The sequence below is a fragment of the Narcine bancroftii genome, chromosome 1 (assembly GCF_036971445.1).
Source record: "Narcine bancroftii isolate sNarBan1 chromosome 1, sNarBan1.hap1, whole genome shotgun sequence".
Classification (NCBI taxonomy): domain Eukaryota; kingdom Metazoa; phylum Chordata; class Chondrichthyes; order Torpediniformes; family Narcinidae; genus Narcine; species Narcine bancroftii.
The window spans coordinates 326,272,544-326,293,162 of NC_091469.1; the positions used below are offsets into that span (position 1 = coordinate 326,272,544).

Below are 20,619 nucleotides of genomic sequence, written 5' to 3' on the forward strand. Positions count from 1 at the left end.
CAAACCACCCACCCCCCCCCCCCCCGCCCCCCCCCCCCCACCAGCCCTGGCCGCTAGTCACCGGCAGTCGTGCACACAATTGAGCATGCATATCATGAAACGAGTATTTAGAGCCAGCAAAGTGCTGGGCATGGCAAGGAATCTGTCCATTTTCCCATTAGTTTATCTGCATGTGGAAAGGCTTGCATTCATATACTGGTGCACCTGTCATAATCTCATACATTGCAAGGTATTTTAAGTCTATAGAAGTAATTTTGACACACTTCATCGAATTGTGTGGAACCCTCAGCCGCTGAGCCCCTCACTAGCCTGCTGCCATGGTCACCGAGCTGTCACCCATGCTTCTTCTCCTGAACTGGGGTGAGGAAGCGGGTGTTCTCCTCGTTTTTGGTGCCCTGTACCAGTCAGCTGTTCCCCTCTAAGGATTAACAGTTCTCAGTACCATAGATCACAACAGTACACTGGCCTTCATGTGCCTTTCCAAGGGCTCTTCACTTCCTTAGCTGGATGTTCAAGCGACTTGTTTCTATCGCACTTCAGTGTTAAGCTGAGAAAATGCTGCTTACTGAAGCCAGGAGGTAAGCATGCGGAGGTGAATATATGCTGCAATTGAATTGAAGTGAAGATGTCTTTGACTGATACACACCCAAGCAGGCAGTCTGTTTGATATCTCTGTTGCTAAACATTAGCTTTACTCCTCCGCGACCATTTTGAAACTGACTCCTTTTAGACATATCGGATATCAGTACAATGGGAGAGCTGCCTTCCTTTTTCAGGTCCATCCAATGCTGATTTTTGATAGAGTCAAGGGAAGCCCAGTTCTCAGACTCTCGGGGACTCATTCAGTGCAATTTTTCCATCTCCACCCCCATATAATTTTCTCCCCCTGCTTCCCAAAGCTGGTAAATTACAATTCCACTAGATGGATTCCTCTGTAACATCTTGAGAAATTAGATGGGCTTCTGAACAGATTGCAAAACCTCTGTTGTGTGGCAAGCCCCAGTTGGTGGTGGTGTAGATTAGGTGCTGGATTTGATTGCCTTTGCTTTCTGCATACGCAAAGCTTCCTCCCACCAGGGTCTTGTTCACAAACTAATCATGAACTCCAGCTCTTAGAGAGAGGAGTGCTTGAAGTGTATATATCAGCTCTGATGAAATGGCTGCATCTGAAGCAATAAAGGGGAGGGAGCAAGCCTTCACTCACAGACAAGTGCTTGGATATCTCTATGGACTAGAGCATGAGGAAGAGGCACATCCTCCATGCCAGGCATGTTAAAAAGGCCCCAAGAGCAGGTGTGAAAGAGAAATGCTCTCTCTCTCTCTCTCTCTCTCTCTCTCTCTCACTCTCTCTCTCTCTCCTGCTCTCTTCCCTCTTTCTCCCTCTCTTCATTTTCTCTCCCTTTCTCTTACATGCACACAAAACCACACCCACCCACACACATATTAAATTCATGAACACAAAACACATCAATAGCTTTGCCATTGCTTCAGTGAAACCGAGAAAAGCAACGGAATCTTCAGTGGGAGCTGATCCCCTGTCCTAGTCAATTTTATGAGAAAAAAAACAGTTGGTTTGGATTGCCAACCCTGGTGATTTCTTCCAGAAAAGTCTAAAGGGCCACATCACACAGCAACCTCCCACACTGGAGTGTTGGCCATTGAACACCATAGCCAACTGGGGTGGCTGAGATCTGCTACTTGCTTCAGATTGATTCAGGAAAATGTCGATTGGGATTCAAAATCTCTTGGAATTAAGATTAACCCTGACAGCACCTCCAGAGAAAGGATCCTGTTGTCAGAATTGGGAAAGCTTAGAAATGCTTGGCAAATGGATTTATAATGGGAACTACTTATCATTTTAGTATCACCTTGAGACTTTAAATTGTGGAATCTCACTATGCACAATTTGATGAAGTATCTGCTGTCTATTCACATGAATAGCTTGTCAAAATAGACTTAAAGTGCCGTGTGATATTTTGAAATTATGACAGGTACACTAGTATAAGAATGCAAGTCCTTTCACATGCAGAATGAGAAAATATGCAGATTCCTTGTTAAAACCAGCACTTCACTGGATCTAAGTACTCATTTCATGAGGTGAAGGCTCAGTTGTGTATACCACTGTGAGTTCATCATGAGCACCAATGTTAACAAATCAAAATTCAAACCTGATTTTAAGCCAATTTTTGCTTGTGTCTGTTCATGCATTTGTTTGAAAGTGAACATTCTGCAACCAAGAATATGGTTAGTACCACTGTGCACTGCTGTTCTGCTCCAAAACATTCAACCACAGGGCACCAGAAATGGGGACAACACCCCCTACCCCACCCCACTGAGAAGGAGAAACATGGGAGACAACTCTACAGGACAGTGATCATGGCCACATGGGCTGTGGGCCGTTGGTGACTTCCGGTCAAAGGTCTCACACAGGCTGTGGGCTGATGGAGACTGCTTCATGGGAACCAGGCAGCAGAACCAGGATTTGAGAGGATGCTCAGGTCAAGAAGGGCTCCTGAAGAGGCCTCAGATGCTGAAGGTTTCTTGATCATATCGGAGGTTTGGATCTGGAGCTCAGGTCGCCGATGGTTTGAACTGGAGGCAAAAGTCACAGCATAGAATGTACATTACATTTGTAAAGTATTATTATGTGAGAATAAAAGGAACATTGAACCTTTGAACCTATCTTTGCTTCCAGTAATATTGGCAGAAGAAAATATAACCATTTTGTTTGGAGATTCTTCCCTCCACAAGAAGCCGGAAAAGTACACACATGAGTGCATGCTTGGAAAGCACAATGTGGAAATGGAAAGGGGGGGGAGGGGGCAATCATTTACTCCATAGAGTTGGACACCAAGATGACGCTTAGGAAAGTTACAAAATTTCTTAAATATGATGAAGAATAGATTGTGCGTGTCCCAACATTGGCATCCTTCAACTGAGTGCACAAGATGGTTGGTGGCCTTGTCACTATTGTTCATGTTCCAATGGGTCTCCTCTTCTGCTAAACCTCCTTTGGACAACCCAAGTGGCTTAAATGTTTAGAGGATCCCCAACAGAATCAAACTGAAGGAGGTGAAAATATTCTCCGGGGATATCACAGCATGCCAGGAGCAACTAAGCATCAGAGGCTCGTTGCCAAATGATGTTTGAGACCTCACTTGCCAAGTTCAAGTTCATCATCATTCAAATGCACAGCGTTCACTGGTCCTCAGTGAAAAAACATCTGAACACACATCTGGACATAGCACACATGCAGACTAACAATACACATGCAGAACAGGTATACACATATATATATATATATATATATATATATGGGATAGGAGTCCTCACTAATCTTGCGAGCCCTCTTCAAACCACGATCCCGGTATCAAGCACCTTAGTAACGTTTCCCACATGTAAGATGTTACCTTAATGCGAGCTGCTGTTATTTCCACTTTCAGCTGGTATCAGAAGCGCTGCAAGAATGGAAAGGTTGACCAACCCATGGCTACAGTGCACTTGACAAGGTTCGTGAGCAGTAATATATTGAAGCCTACAGGAATACATCAAATTAAAGTTGGCAATTAATATTTGCAGTGAAGAAAGCAGCAAAATTCTGTGTGCAATCCCAAATAATTGCTTTATTGCAATGAATGTAATTTACTTTTGCTGTCAAGCACCCAAACCCTTCAGGCTGTGGAACCCTGTACCAGTGATTGAGTCCTCCACACTGCACATGCCTATTGAATACACATGTCCTAGAGCTGTCTCAATAACAATGTCCTTTGAGAAAATACAGCTACTTCTAATGAATGCCTGTCAATTCGGGTCAGCCGGAAAAGTTTTGCCACAATCCTGAATGCAACTTAGCATAAAGTTTATTGTGGTGTCAATTGGCATTGAGGCTTGTTCACTGACACGTTGGTTTTTGCTGGCTTTCAATGGCTCAGAGCAGCAATACTTGAAATTTAAAATTCTCATCCTTGGTCTCAAATTCCTTCATGGCTTCTCCTCATCAGCACCCCTTCTGCCTGTAGGCTTCTCCAGCTTTTCGAAAGCTCCTTGATCCTCTCTTTCTAGCCCCTCACCCCAACCTGATTTCCTTTGCACCATCCTTCTGATGCCATTGGTACTTTCAATTCATTATACCCTCAGCTTTGGAATTACCTCTTTAAATCTTTCCTTCTCTCCCTCTATCTTTGTTCCACTCCCTCCGCAACAAAGCTTCGTTATCCATTATAAGAGCACAAGAAATAGGAGTAAGTGGAGGTCGCTTGATCCCTTGAACCTGACCTGCCATTCAGTAAAATTATGGGTGATCTGACCTTTGAAATTAACTCAGTTTTCCCACCAACTCCAATCTCTCTTGATTGTCCAAAGGTTCAAAATCAGCATTCTCTGCGGAAGCAAAGAATTGCATTTCTTAACTTTTTTTTAAGAGGCATACAGCACAATGAGAGGCCATTTCGCCTCAGGAGTCTATGCTACCCAATTTACACCCAATTAAACTATGTTTCAAATGGTGGGAGGAAACCGGAGCCCCCAAGGAAAACCCATGGAGACACGGGGAGAACGTACAAATTCTTTACAGACATTGTAGGATTTGAACACTGGTCCTGCCACAGGGAGAACGTACAAACTCTTTACAGACGTTGTGCGATTTGAACTCTGGTCCTGACATGGAGAGAACGTACAAACTCTTTACAGAGGGTGTGGGATTCGAACTCTGGTCCTGATTGCTGACACTGTAACAGTGTTGTGCTAACCGCTATGACAACCGTGCCACTCTATTATAGAAATTCATTTCCATGGGTAGCTGCAGGGGCCAAGTCGTTGGGTATATTTAAGTCGGAGTAGATGTTTTGATTAGGAAGGAAATTGAGGGTGACAGGGAGAAGGCAGGAGAATGTGGATAAAATGGATAATAAGCCAGCTATGATCAAATGGCAGGATTGATTCAATGGACTGAATGGCCTAAGTCTGGTCCTGCATCTTGTGATCCTATGTCTGGAGGGTGATCAATTTTACTTGGCTTGACTTAACTTCATAAAAGTATCTAAATCTTTTGGATCTTCAAAACAGTATTGTTGTGTAGTTGGGGTTTCGATGCAAAGAAATGTCCATTTTTCACACACTAAGTTCCTCATTAGGGCAGTTTGTAGAGCCCTATTCCAGGCTCTCCCACCAGAAGGAAAGACTCTCACAGTAGCTACCTAATCAAAGAGCCATCTCCCCCACCCACCCATTTCCCAGACCTCCCCCGCAACAATATATTGGAAATGCATATTGTTATTACAGTAGACCATGGGATGGAATTGATCTCTAATTTTTCATGGATTACTTCACCCTCAGATGTTGCTCTGAGGGTCAGTCCTCAGTCAATAATTGTGACATTAAATGGATCAAGAGATTTAAGCCTTTTGCCTTAATTGCAACACTTTCACTTCAGAAATAACTTCGAGGCTCCACTTCAGACTAACAACTCCCACAGACGTACTGTTCTCTAATTCAGCCATTCTCAATGGGGGCCATATGCATTCCCCAGGGGCCACAGAACATTTAAGTAAGAAAAAACATTTTCCTCGCAGCTCACATAACAGAACTTTTAAAAATATTTTTGTATGTAGTTGGTAGGAGAGAAATAACCAAAACCTGAATGCTTCACAGAGAAGGGAGCCCATAAACTTTGAGTGGAGTCCCTAGGGGGAGTGGGGTGGAAAGGTTGAGAATGGCTAGTCTAAATCATTTGCATTGAGAAGGTCAGACATGAACAAATGCTGTATTCTATCCCATCCAGCACCAATCATGACCTCCCTCTCATCAACCCACTAAGTCCATTTCCACTGCCCTTCTATATCTGGCAATCCCAATCAGCAAAACAGGCAGAGAATGTGATGTATTCTGGTTGTGCCCTTTGACAGCAAAGAACATAGAACATTACAGAACAATACAGCCCCTTTGGCCCATGATGTTGTGCCAACCTATATATCCCTAACACCTCCCCCCCCAAAAAAATATGAAACCCTCCCTACCTCATAACCCTGTACTTTTCTTTCACCCATATGACTGTCTAAGAATCCCTTAAATATCCTTATTGTTCTAACGTTCACCAGCATCCCTGGCAATGCATCCACAACCCGCCATTTAAAAAACCTGCCTCTAAACTTCCCTCCCTTCACTTTGTAGAGATGTCCTCTGGTGTTTCCTATTCCTGCCCCGGGAAAAAGGCACCTTATCCATGCCTCTCACAATGTCGTAGTCCTCTATTAAGTCACCTCTCATCCTTCTAAGGTCCATAGAAAAAAAATGTCCAAGCTCTGCTAACTGGGCCTCAAAAGACATATTTTCCAATCTGGGCCTCCCAGTAAATCTCCTCTGCACTCTCTCCATAGCTCCCACATCCTTCCTGTAATGAGGTGACCAGAACTGAACAAAAGTGTGGCCTCACCAGAGATTTACAGAACTTTAGCATTACCTCATGACTCCTGAACTCAATCCCCCGACTAATGAAACCCGGCATTCCATACTGCAAGAGCTCATTCAGTGGCTTGATTTATCTGCACTTATCGCAAACCTCAAATATTGCATCACCACTCTGTCGTTTTGGATGATGTGCATTCCAAGCCAGCAGCCATTGGAAATGGATCAACAAGTAACTAAAGGTGAGGTAACAGGCAAATTCCTGTCTCGAAACCCAATACAGCTGCTACCCTAAAGCCACAAGAGTTGAGTGTGGCTCAATTTCACAAAGAGTTGTAGAAGTAACCATAGGAGAAAGAGAAGCAAAAGAGTCCCTTCAGAGTCAGTGAGTGTCTGTGGATTCTCCTTAAGCACTCCTGCAGCCTCTGCAGTCGCACAACACTCCGGTTCAGACTACCAGCAACCTGAGCTCTCTGACTGGTTCCACTGTTTCCACCTTTTGTTTAACTGACTGCTGTCCTTATCTTTCTCTCTTATTTCATCACCCCTCTCTATGCCCTCTCCAGTTCTCCAATACCCTACCATCTTTTGGCCCCTCACCAACTCCTTTCTCCCTTCATAAGACTGTGAAATCTTCCAGCTACTCCATTCGGGGAAGAGATATAGGAGTGTCAGGGCCAGCAACACTTGGCTGAGAACCAGCTTCTTCCCACAGGCTGGGAGACTGCTGAATGACTGAATGAACTGCTCATTCAAACTTTCCGAGACTCTACTATTTATTCAACAATATTTATAGATGTAGATACATACTGCATATGTATCGTTCGTCTGTATGTGTGTTTGAATGTTTTGCACTGAGGACCGGAGAACGCTGTTTCGTCGGGTTGTACTTGTACAATCAGATGATAATAAGCGTGAACTTGAACTGGAGCAAAATTAGGATTTTCAGCCCATCCAGTCTGCTCCACTATTCAAATCATGGCTGATTTTTTAACCTTGGTTTTGACAAAGAGGCCAGACCCACAACCTGGGCTGACCATTTCTACCATGGATGTAACTTGATCTGCTGAGACCCTCCACTTTCTCTTTGTTTAACTCAAGATTTCCAGCATCTGCGGTGCTTGTGGTTCACATATACAAGAGCATTGCCTGAGATGGAGTGCTTTAGTTATGAAGAGATGCTGGATACATTGGTTTATTTTCCATAAAGTAACAGTCACCCAGAACCCTATGAATCAAGAACAATGAGATCAATATGCGACAGAGTATATAGATATGTTTTGTGGAGATAAACTGGGAAAGGTTTGTTAGAGTAGGTCACATACAAATACTGTAAAACAGATTTTATTTGAAATACTGGAGCTTTAATAATGCTGGACATGTTGGGGCATCACAGCCTTTACAAGGGCTTTGGAGAGTGCCCAAGAAATTTCACTAATGGATTGTTGTTTACAAAAAGGCAACAGATGAAAGAGCTCATCGAAGCAGCATTCAGTCTGGAAGGGTACTTGCTGTTCTAAGAAGGTCATGTGGTTTTGCAAGCATAGAGAGAAAATCAGGCTTTCTCTCAGAGAGAGAGAGAGAGATCAGTTTTACAGTGTTACTGCTGGCAACAGAAGCTGGGACTGGAACAGGACAAGCCTGAAAGCTTATGGAAAGACCCATTTGGAAGACGGCCGGTCAAAGCTCTTGTGGTTCATGCAAGAGGAAAGGACTGGTTGTCTAACGTTTCACTTGGAATAAGAGAAACAAAAGGAACTCTGTGGTGACCAGAAAGAAAGAGGTTATCATGTGGAGAACCCTGAAGGGGGCAAGTTTCATCAGCAAGACACTGGAGTGGCTGATTAAAAAGGAATCAGTTGTAGATGTCCTGGAACGACGAATCTCTCTCTTAACCAGCAAGCACCTTCCTGAGCAGTAACCATTTACCTTTCAAGCACCAAAGCCTGGTGAACTTCATAAATATTAAATTCTGTGCACAGTATAAGAATTGCCTGTAAGCAGTGAACTTGGAGGAGTGAGAAGTGAACTGTGAACCAACTAACTTTTCTGAACTTACACACACGTTACATACATGTGCATTAGAAGGGGGTAAAGTTAGGTTAAGTAAGTGAATAGTAATAAGTTAAAGTTTGATTCCATTTTCATGTTTAAAGATAATTAAAAGCAACTTTTCTTTAAGTAACCATTTGTCTATTGTTGCTAGTTTTGGGGTCCTCTGGGCTCGTAACACATATAGATAGCAGGTGGGTGGAATGGATGGAGAGGATCATAGGGCTTGTTTCTGTGCTGTATGACTCTACATTAAACATTGAAGCATCTACCCTCATAGGTCCATGCAAAACATGTCATGGGACTATTGAAGAGGGAGATGGTTCCACCTTATCTCCTATTGCTCTAGAATTAAAAATTCCATCAGTCAACACCAACACAACTTCATGCCAGGATGGAGCTGAAAGCTTAAAATCTAACATAAATCTCTTTTACCAGCAGGGTGTACTGCTTTTGTTTTGTAGTGAATTAATTAAAAGTATCTTCGGTTGCAACCTTTTTCTAAATATGTTTTATTTATTAAAAAAACAAAGTAATAACCATAATTACAGAATTAAAGTTACCAAATTATCAAAAAGCAATTTACGTGGTTACACAGAAAAAAAACTATAAAATCTAAACTACAAAAAAACTACAACCTAACCCCCCACCCCTCCCGTTAACCGAAATCTACCCTCCTATTCCCCATAAAAAAAAAGAAAAAAAAAGAAAAGATAAGGAGAGCAACTTCAATCATTTATTTAGCATTCAATGTGGAAAACCAGCCGCACACGACCAGTTTCAAATTTCAAATTAAAATAATCCAAATATGGGCTCCAAATCTTTTAAAATCTATAATATTGATCTCTTCTGATCTGATTTCTGCCGATAAATAATTAAGAGTTGTACCTGGAGCACTACCCTGCTTCAAGTGGAATCTGACCATGGAGTATCAAGACCTTCTGACCTATTGTGTCCAAGAACAAATGCATTCTACTCCCCCACTCTTTCTCTAGACCACTGCAGATTTTTTTTAGATATATACAAGTTTCTCCTAAATTTGTTTTCACCAGCCCTATGCGGAGAGCATTCCCGATCATAACATAGACAATAAATTCCACGTGTCTCTTCTCTGATTCGTTTGCCAATTAGTATCAATGTGCTCCCTTTGTTGCTGCTGTTAACACAGACAAATTTTAGAGGAAGTAATTGTATTGCCTCTGAACCCTTTCTACAGGTCCTACAAGTCAACCTTTACTGATTTTTCAGCAAAATTAAATTCCCTCCTGTGACATGTTTATACAGCGTCCACACTTACTCTCAATAATCAATTATAATATTGAGTGTATTGTCATACATAGTGCAGTAGAGCCCCTAGTATCCGACACCTATTGGGATTGATAGATGCCGGATAATTGGATTTTCTGATTGCTTGAGATCCCATATTGCTTGAAATTGGCGAACTAATAGAGAGGCATGCCAAGTTTAAACTTCTGCAAGTTTTTAGTCATTTATTTCCCATATTTTTTTGCTGGTTCCTTGAGGCTGCTGGATGCTTGAATCCCAGATAAAATGGGTTTTACTGTAAAAAGTACATTTTAATTGAAATTCTTACTTGATGCAGCCGAACAGGTACTTTGTCCAAAAAAACTACAACTAAAGTGCAATTATTATAGTACAGACTTGTATTACAAAGAGACAATAAATACAAAGCAATATATAGAGAATAAGTATTCATCGATATCCATGTACAAAAGTGTGTCTGTGCGACACTGCAGACTGTTCTTTGTGGTGAGGGAGCAGTCCCTGATTAATATAACAAGGGGAGGTTCAAGAGCCTGATAGGTAATGGAAAGAAACTGTTCTTGAACCTAGAGGGGCTGGTCTTCAGGCTTCTGTACCTTCTGCCTGAAGGGAGCAATGAGGAGAGGTTGTGACCAGGGCCATGGGGTTTTCATGATATTGGCTGCCTTCTTGACCCAGCACCTCATGTGAGTATTAGCAATTAGATGGGAGGTCAGAGCCAGTGATGGTCTTGGTTTTGTTTGCCACTTTATGAAGCTTTCTGCATTTCTGGGCAGTTAAATCTCCAAACCAAGCTGTGATACAACCAGTCACTGTACTTTCCGCGGTGCATCTGCAGGAGTTGTATGGAGTATTCAATGGCATCCCAAATATCCTCAGACTGCTTCATGGTTGCCTTGATGTGTTGGCTCCAGGAGAGGTCTCTGAAATTTGCTTTCTCATAAACTTTAAGATTCTAACTCTCTCCTCCTCTGCCCCATCAATGCAGACAGATGTGTGGTGCTTTGCCTCTCCTTCCTAAAGTCAACAATCAGCTCCTTGGACTTGGTGATGCTGAGAGTAAGATTGTTGTTCTGGCACCACCCAACTAGGTTCTTGGTCTCCATCCCCTATTCTGACTCATCATTTCCAGTTATTTGTCCAACAACGGTGGTGTCATTGGAGATTTTTAGATTGAGCTGGAGATGACCCTGGTCATGGGTGCACAGGGAGTAGGGTTGGAGAATAAGCATGCAGTCACACAGCCTTGAGGTGTCAGCGTGGTGGAGGTGATGCTGTTGGTTGCACTTATTGGAGTCTGCCCATAATGCCGAGGAATGTTGAGGACATCTGCATGAGGCAGTGTCTTAAAGAAGCAGCCTCTATCCTCAAAGACCCCCACTGCCCAGACCATGCCCTCCTCACTCTGCTACCATCGGGAAACCGTACAGGAGCCTAAAGATGAGCACTCAGTGGCACAAGGACAGCTTCTTCCCCGCTGCCATCAGGTTCCTGAATGATCAATGAACCCCAAAGACACTTTTCGTGCACCATTATATTTATTTTTTATAGTAATGTTGTAAGATGGTTATAGAATGAATGTTTGCCCTGTGACACTGCCGCAAAACACGGAATTTCATGACTTGCTCGTGACAATAAATTCTGATTCTGCTGATAAGAGAGTTGAGAATCTAGTTTCAAAGGAATAGTCAAAGTCTTTAGCTTAGACATGAGCTTTGATGGCATGATGGTGTCATACTATAGCCAAGCTATAGTCAATTAATAGATGTTTGTGTGGCCAGGGAGATGGTGTCAACCGTTGACCCACTGTGATGATTTGCACCAGGTTCTGCCTCAGTTAACAGTTGATGCGCTCCATAAAGATCCTCTCACAACACTACATCATGGTAGATCTCTTCCTGGTTCAATTAATCCTTATGAAACTTTATCATTAGTGAACAAGGACTAAAATTACATGTAACAGTTGGAATGAGCGGCAATTTAAAAATATCTCTGTAAGTTTAATTGGCAGAATTTGTATTGGGAGAGAGGGAAGATCATTTTTTTTAATTTTACCCATTGTTCTATATTTAGAAAGCTCACCCTAATGGAAGGCGAGAGAAAGGACAAAGGGCTAAAAACTGATTTTTTTTTTTGTCGTGCCACTTTAGCATTGACTTTTCAGGGGAATCTTGTAAATTAGCAAGATGCTTAAATTGCAGAATCTCCACCGCCGTTAATAACTCCTTGGCTTCCCTTCTGACCTCTCAGGTACACCAACTCTCACATTCTGTTTCTTTTAGCCTTCTCGAAAACCTTGCGCTGTCTCAATATGCTAACTGTGCTTTGGTTCCATTCGGTGAAACCCAGTCATGTGACCCACATCCAGCCCATTGACTGAGTGCAGCCTGATAGAAAGGGCAAAAGAAGGCCATCACCGCTGGCATGAGACATCTACCCATGCTGTCATATGGAGACTTTGATTTGCTGAACAGCAACAGCACAGAGGGAATGCACGAGGAGAACGTCGTTGACTTTATTTACAGAGCTCAGGTAATAAAGCTGCCGATCTAAAAAGACACCAAATACATAGTTAATTACTGTACTGCATAAGTGATATATTCCTAATTTTACTGTTGTTTTATATTCAGAAAACTCACTCTAATATATGCAAGAAGAAAGGGCAAATAGCTAACAATGGAAATTTTACCACAGATGACAATGGCCGGCTGCAGCACAATGGGGTACGGTTGCTGCAGAGAAATGGATCGGAGGTCAATCCACAGGACCATAAGAGTGGCAGAGATGGAGCCTCCATCTCCCCCATCGACGTGATCTACCGGGTTCGTTGTCTGAAGAGGGTGCACAAAATTATTGAGGTCCCCTTCAACACCGCACACAGCATCTTTCAGCTGCTCCCGTTGGGGAAGAGATGCAGGAGTATCAGTGCCAGCACCACCAGGCTGAGGAACAGCTTCCTACAGGCAGTGAGAATGCTGAACGACCAAAGGAACTGCTCGCACAAACTATCCGAGACTATATATGAATTGTATATATGAATTCTTGACCTGAATATGTATTATTTGTCTGTATGGGCACTATTTCTGGTTGTCCACCTGTGTTTTGCACCGAGGACCAGAAAAAGCTGTTTCGTCGGGTTGTACTTGTTTAATCAAAATGTCAATTAACTTGCCTTGACCTGATTTACTTCAGATTCTTTTTCAGGAGGCAGGGCCTTTTGTATTTGTATCAGCGTTTCTGCCAGAATTTCTTTTCTTTGATGCCTCAGTAACTCAAATGATATCAGCAATTTAAATAATGACTAAGTACCTCAGACAGTGACTCCCTCTCCCACAAGCTGAGGCTGCAGGAGGATTGGCAACTTTGATCCCATCCCTCATGATTTCATCCTGGAGCCAATATAACAGAATTTAACATTAGGCCGGAATTTATCTTAATTGTTTAAATGGGTCGACTGTCATAAGAACTCAGGAGAGATTCAAATAACTACTTCCTTTGAAGGAAGAAGGCAAAAATGGAGACAAGGGTTACAGTAGTAAGCGAGGCTGTTTGTTGTTGGAGATTATGACGGATATTTCATATAGAGAATAGTTTTGTGTGCATTCCTCAACTGCAAAATGTTCACTTGCTGTCAATTACACATATATGTTAAGACCAATATTGTGCATAAGGCAAGAGATTTCATCAACAAATTTACTTTCTTCATCTAAACATGAATTAATTAACTCACAGGTGGAACCAGGAAAGCCCTGAGGTTCCAGGGATGTGAGGTTAATAGAGACAAGTAAGAAATTCTGAAGATGCTGGCATCTTGTGCAGTACACAAAAATGCTGGAGAAACTCAGCAGGTCAAGCAACACCGAGAGGAAGAAAAAGGCAGATCAATGTTTGGTTGTCCATCCCCCCCCCCCCAACCCCCCACTCCCCGCTCCCTTTTATTCAGCTGTTCCACATTCCCAATGAAGCCCTCCAGCCTGGAACGTTGGGTGCCTTGTACTTCCTGTGGATGATGCATGACCTGCTGAGTTTCTCCAGCACTGCTGTACATTGCATCTAAAGTTAATATCCTGGGTGCGATTACAAGCAAATTAAGAGAAAAATCATGCTGTGTGCAAGAAATGATTGTGTTTCTTTTTTATTTATTAGCTATAATAATACTGGAACAATTTTTAAAAATGTGACAGTATGGGGTGCTCAGGGTCAGGAGGACCCGGGAGGGAAGTTCCAGGAATATATTCGGCTGAAGTTGGCTTGACATTTCCAGAGCCAGCTTGGCTCAAGATGGTTCTCGTTAAGCACAGTTGAGCTAGCACCCAAAAGCATAAGTTTAGGCCAAGCAGGGTTCCTTCATAATTGACATATCGACCATGTACAATGGAATGTTTTGCACAAGGCTGAACACATTCACGATGTGACATTAAGGGTACACACAGTGCTGGCAGGATTAAAGTCTTGCAAAGGCTCAGTTAGAATCTCAGAATCAGAATTTATTGCTATGAACAAGTCACAAAGTTTGTTGTTTTGTGGCAGCGTTACATTGCAAACATTCATATAAACCACCTTATAACAATAAATAAATATAGTGCATGAAAAGTCAAAGTGAGGCAGTGTCTTTGGCTCATTGGTCATTCAGGAATCTGATGGCGGTGGGAAAAAGCTGCCCTTGGGCTGCTGAGTGCTCGTCTTTAGGCTTCTGCACCTTTTTTCCCAATGGTAGCAGAGTGAAGAGGGCGTGGCCTGGGTGGCGGGGGTCATTGAGGATTGAGGCTGCTTTCTTGCAGATGTCTTCGATGGAGTGAAGTCTGGTGCTCGTGATGTCGCAGGCCGAGTTAACAACCCTCTGGAGATCTTTTGAATTATCCTGAGAATTGGCACCTCCGTACCAGTGATGCAACCAACCAGAATATTGTCCAGGGTACACCTGTAGAAATTTTCGAGAAATGAAGGGAATCCCGAAAGATGGTTACTTTATCAAGCACTCCAGCTTCAAAGGGGTACAGGTGTGACAAGACTCGCCCCACCAGGTTCAGGAACTCCTCCACCATTAGACTCCTCAATGACAAACTCAATCAGAGACACATGCAAGGACCCTTACTTCTGCACTTTATTGTTTGCTTATTTTCTCCTCTCTGTATTGCACAGTCAGTTGTCTACATTTGTTTATTATAAGTACATTTTTTGCACTTCCAATTAGTGGTAATTCTGCCCTGCCCCGAAGTAAAAAGAATCTCAGGATTGTATGTGATATCATGTATGTACTCTGACAATAAATCTGAAACCTGAATCTTAAGCCACAGCTCGTGCTTTGCTGCCTGAAGTAGCCTGTGCTGCTGTTCAGAAAACAGAGGGCTGCGTCAGGTTGGCGTTGCAATTATACTTTCAATTAAAGATGTCAGTCTAGATTTGCTTGTAGCAATCTTGTCTCCTAATCATCTGCCTGTGGCATCAAGTCCAATTCCAAATATATGAGTGCAAAGCACAACGGAGACTGCAGTTTTGTGCCATACGAGAGCTGAGTCACACGATGAGACCCTTAGCTTCACCTCTGCTCTCTCGGATATGAGGGTTAAAGATCCCAAATGAAGAACAATGGTCAAATGTCATTCGCCAAGCAACATTCTGAACCCTTCTTCTCTGCACTTGCCCACTGGGGATAGTTTGGGCGTGATGATTATGTGGCCACCCTCAGTCCTGGCAACAGGATCCACTGATCCCTAATAGAGTTGAATCAATCTCACTGGATCCCTAATACTTACATGAATGAAGCACCACATCAAAATTTTGTTCCCAACATAGACAGACTGCCAAAATGTACCCAGCATTATATAAGCACTCGCAAAAGTGCTGGAGAAAACTCAGCAGATCACGCAGCATTTACGGGAAGCAAAGACACCTGGGAAAATAAGGTGGGAGAGAAGAGGGGAGGAGGGAAGAAGGGGAAGGGCAACGGGCAAGGGGTTATAGATGAATATAGAAGGCAGGGAAGAATGAAAAAAAAAACTGGAAAATGATAGGAGAAGGGGGGTGACTAAAAGGAGAGGGAAGATGTGAGGTGCTGGTGGAAGGGAATCAGGAACACAGGGAAAAGAGAGAGAGAGACAGAGACAGAGGAGGGGCCTAAGAGAAACTGGAGAAGTTGATGTTAATGCCATCTGGTTAGAGAGGGCTTAGACCAAATATTAAGTGTAGTTCCTCCAATTTACAGGTCATCACAATTTAGCAGTGCATGAGGCCATGAACAGACATGTTGGTGAGGGAATGGAGTGTGGAATTAAAATGGTTGGTCATGGGGAGGTTGAGCAGATATGCTCAAATAAACATCGGCATCCAATCTCCTTGATGTCGGGAATGCTGTGTGCAGACCTCACAACTGTACACCCTTAACCCTGTCCACTAGTTTATGTGCAGGAAAGAGGGTGCAGCGTAGATTTCGGATATTGTCTGGATTTTTGGACCAGTTATAGAAGGGGACTGGGTTAAATGGGCTTGCTCTCTCTGGTGTGAAGTAATAAATTGACAAACAAAGATGAGATGATAAGATGAATACGTAGAGTGAATAGTCAAAATGTCTTTCTCGTGGGGGGATATCAAAAATCAGAGAGCATAGGATTAAGATGAGAGGAAAGCGAGCTAAAGGGTTCTGAGAGGAAAGTGGTTGTGAACTGGAGAAGGTGATGGAATCAGATACAATCACTATGTTTAAGAGACATATATTTAAATAGGGAAGATATAGAAGTATATAGCTAATCCGAGCAAATGGAGTTAATGTGGAATTGAGAAACTTTGTATCAATGTGATGGAAAGAATGGCTTATTGCTCTACTGTACAACTCTATGACCCTATCAATGTGAGTTTATAGCCCCTTTCACACTTGCATCCCAGTAAATCAGCCATTCAGTGCCCCTGGATAGGAACAGGGGTTTGGCCTTTCACACTAGAATGGGACACTGAACGCTTTCAGATTTGTAAGGGTTTATCCCTGGCGTTTGGTCCATTCTACCTTTAATCGGAAGTGCCTGCAATGCAATTGCCCATTTCACACTTGTCTGATCTCAACGCTGGGGTTTGTACTAGGGGTCGAGTCTGGCAATCCCCGGCGTTAGATGACATCATCTGACGCCGGCATTGAGCAGATTTTACTTTCACACTAGACACATTAAAGGCCAATTGGCATTCGATTCCTGGGATCACTGGCAAGTGTGAAAGGCCCTAAAAAGATGCAAAAAGAAAAGACAAAGACGTACCTTATTTTGGCATCTTTCACTTCACTTTCTGATCGTACCAACGGTCTTTACAGGCAATAAGGTGCTCAGAAAGTGCAGGCTCTTGCATGATATGAGAATTTCTGTAGCCAGTTTAACCACAGGAAGTTCCCACAAACAATGATATGATAATAGGTGATATGATAATGATATGATAATAGGTGACTTGAGAAACTGGAAGAGTTTTTCTCTTCTAAATAATGGCATGGGATTACATGAGAGAAAGCATGTGGGGACTTGGATTCGGAAAAGACTACAAATATTTCTTTATCTTTTCATGGTTATTATTTCTTTTAACATCCTGCATATTGTGGTAATTTAATTTATAGTATGATATGGTAAAACCTCTGATATCTGGCACCTTTGGGGACTGGTAGATGCCGGATAAGTGAATCTTCCCTTTCCCTGAGATTGCGTGTTACTTGGATTAGTAAAATCATGGCGAGGCGGTGAATTTTAAACTTCCATGTTGTTTTACCTATTTATTTTCCTTGACTTTTTTTTTGCTGGTGGCTTGAATTTCAGATAATATAGGTTTTACTGTAACTGGTGTATCTAATGTACCTGTGTGACTGCAGCAAGTAAAAAATTTGATGCATCTGCACATTGTTAGTAAACTCTCGTATCCTATTTTTTTTACAGAAGCCGGGCAATCCTCAGTGCCCTGGGCTTGAGTGCCATCCAAAATTTTGTTACTCAAGCCTCTGAAATGGGGAATTAACTCAGAACTATGTGACTCTATGATTGAGATACAGTTTGCACATATTTAGCAGGAAACCATTCCCACTTGAGATCTGATCTGATTGGCTACCAAGGATGTAGCAAGAGGATGCCATAGCCAGTGGTAGTGTGGTGAGAATCAATGCAGGAAGGACAGGCACTGGAATAAAGTGCAAGTTTATTTATCATCCGATGGTATTGGGAAGAAAGGAACAGCAGATTTAAATGGGGAAGGGGGTAGAACCTCGAATCCTATTTTTAATTTTAAATCAATAATGCCTTGGGATTTTGTTATTTCAATGATGTCATTTTTAGCCAATCCGGTACATCCACCACACATGTGGGTGATTCATGACTTGCACCTCAGTTGGTGGATTTGATGCTAATTAAACACTGATGGATTATTTGTATCCCTGTCTCAGTTTGCCTAGTTTTTACACGCAGACAGCCACACTTGCATTTGAAGGAAATCATTAGAATTTATTCCAGCTGCCACATTTCCCATTTGGATTTACCCATCGAAGAAGGATAGGCAGACAGGCTCGCAAAAACACGCATGCATTCGCACAAACATGCACACGTGCACGCACGAAAGACATACACAGATGCACAAGATTAAGCAAACAGGCACATGCAAACAAGCGGGGGCCCCAAAAAAACAGACACACAGCAGAATGCACACAAACAGACATGCACATGCACACAAAGGTGTACACATGTGCACGCATGCACACACAAGCTCGCGCATGCACACACACACACACACACACACACACACACACACACACACACACACACACACACACACACACACACACACACACACACACACACACACACACACACACACACCTGATCTAGGAACATCAACTCTGCAAAAAGTAGATATTTTCTGCTACAAACAATTAAAGTGAGATTTTTTTTTAAATCACAACAATGAAAGATGCTACTTATTTTCTTGCATACTATTTCCAATCATATTGCAATGGAAGAAACAATGAACTAATAAGAAGTCGGTGACTAAAAGGTCAGGGCAGTCTGGTTCTGAGTTATGGAGGGAGGCAGGTCATTGCCAAGGTGGACATATCAGTGTACCAATTACGTAGACATTTGTGATGGAGAGTAGAGGTGAAGCCATGACTTACCAGGAAGTGGTCCTACCAAAATCAGTTCTCACCTTTCCTCTTATTATATCCAATTAACGCCTTTTGGCTGTTGGTCTGGACTCTTTCCCCTCCCATCCTTCCCCCTTTCTCTCTTGTGTTTAATGAAGATGCCTGCCTGCTTTTATCTTATGCAGCAAAACCCCAGGTCTCCAGCACCAATGGGAATCGAGAGATTCGAGGTAAATATGGGTTGCTTGAGACATCTCTGACAATCCTTGACTAATACATCTGCATTAAAGTGTTAACATTTTAAAAGACACAAATATTTTTCTGTACTTACACTAAACAAACTTCACTTGCATGAGCATTATATTTTATTTTCAGTCACATTCTTTGAAAACATTTAACTGCCACTGCATCTACAGGTTTCCCTCAACTGCCACCCACCCCCCCCCCCCCCACCTCTTCTGGGGTGCTCAAAAGACGAACAATAACTTTATCGCATGGGAGATAAGGAGACAGTTTAAGAGAGACATCCCAACGGCAAGCGGCATCAACCACCTCTTCATCCTGGGCAATGCACTTTTATTCAAACAGCTGCATCAAGCAAAGCATGGCCAAGGCTCTCCACTGGCTGAATATTTGCTCTCACCTTCATGAAAGGTGTATGCATTACTTCAGAGAACATTTATAATTTAAACTTATGTTTTTTTTTCTATCTATTATTTTATTCTTATTTATTTTACCTTTTTAATTTATTTTCCTTCAATTTTTATTTTGCAGGCTGCCGGATTCCGGATACCAGGGGTTTTACTGTACATTGAAGAATAGTTCAGGCCCAAAATGTCAGTGATATATCTTCATCTCCGATGGATACTGCGAGACTGGCTGAGTTCCTCCAGCATTTATGTGTGTGTTTTACTACCAGAGATGGCAATGCATCAATACTTTCATAAACAGCCAGACTCAGAAAAGAAATGGGATAAATGCACAGAATCATTGATGATTTTTCACCTTTTCCCAAATTGCTCACTCATTTGGTCTCAGGAAAGGTGCCTTCCTAGATTTGGATATGTACCAAAATCTGCAGAGTATAAAACTAGACTCGCTTTCTAATGGGTTCATTTCCCTCAGTGCCAATATATTCCCACACATGTTCTGGGAATATATCAATGTAAAGAGAACCATGAAAGAAAATAAATGTCTTTCAAACCTTCTTGGCTGAATGGGAAAATCACCATCTAACTCCTATTAAGTTCATTCCCAGCCCAAATTACAGCAGCAGCTCTGGCAGGGCCACCATTTTTTCTTTAGACATACAGCTCGATAACAGGCCATTTCAGCCCGTGAGCTCGTACTGCCCAAATTACACCCAGAAACCGGAGCCCTTGGGGGAAATCCACACGGACACCTTACCGATAGCGAAGGATTTGCACCCCGATCTTGACTGCTGGCGCTATAAAGGCTTTGCACCAACCGCAGTTTTGGAATTGGTAAAGCAAGATTTGTTTTGCCAATTCCATCACGGGCACTGACCTCCCATCTGTTGAAGACATTTATGTGAGGCACTGCATTCACGCTGGTCTCAACCTCTTCTCACTCCTACTTTCGGGCTGAGTACTAACACCTCTGGATTAAAGAACAGTATTTTTCTAACAGATCTTGGCTGTTGGACCTCCCTGTACTACCCTAACCCTACCAACAAACCACTCAGGACCATCAAATTATCTGTCTGAAAATTGGAAGCATCACTATTGTTAGTCTAACTGCAATTGTAAATATTTATTTACCTA

The 20,619-nt window shown here is 42.5% G+C and overlaps 1 long non-coding RNA gene across 1 annotated transcript; it reads right to left on the minus strand.

Moving 5' to 3' along the window:
- Positions 1–2,323: 2,323 nt before the first annotated feature.
- LOC138748082 (uncharacterized) lies at positions 2,324–17,055 on the minus strand. Its single transcript, XR_011347778.1, has 3 exons — positions 16,983–17,055; positions 3,411–3,535; positions 2,324–2,592 (listed from the first exon to the last, which is right to left on the minus strand). It is a non-coding gene; the product is annotated as an uncharacterized lncRNA (long non-coding RNA).
- Positions 17,056–20,619: the final 3,564 nt, after the last annotated feature.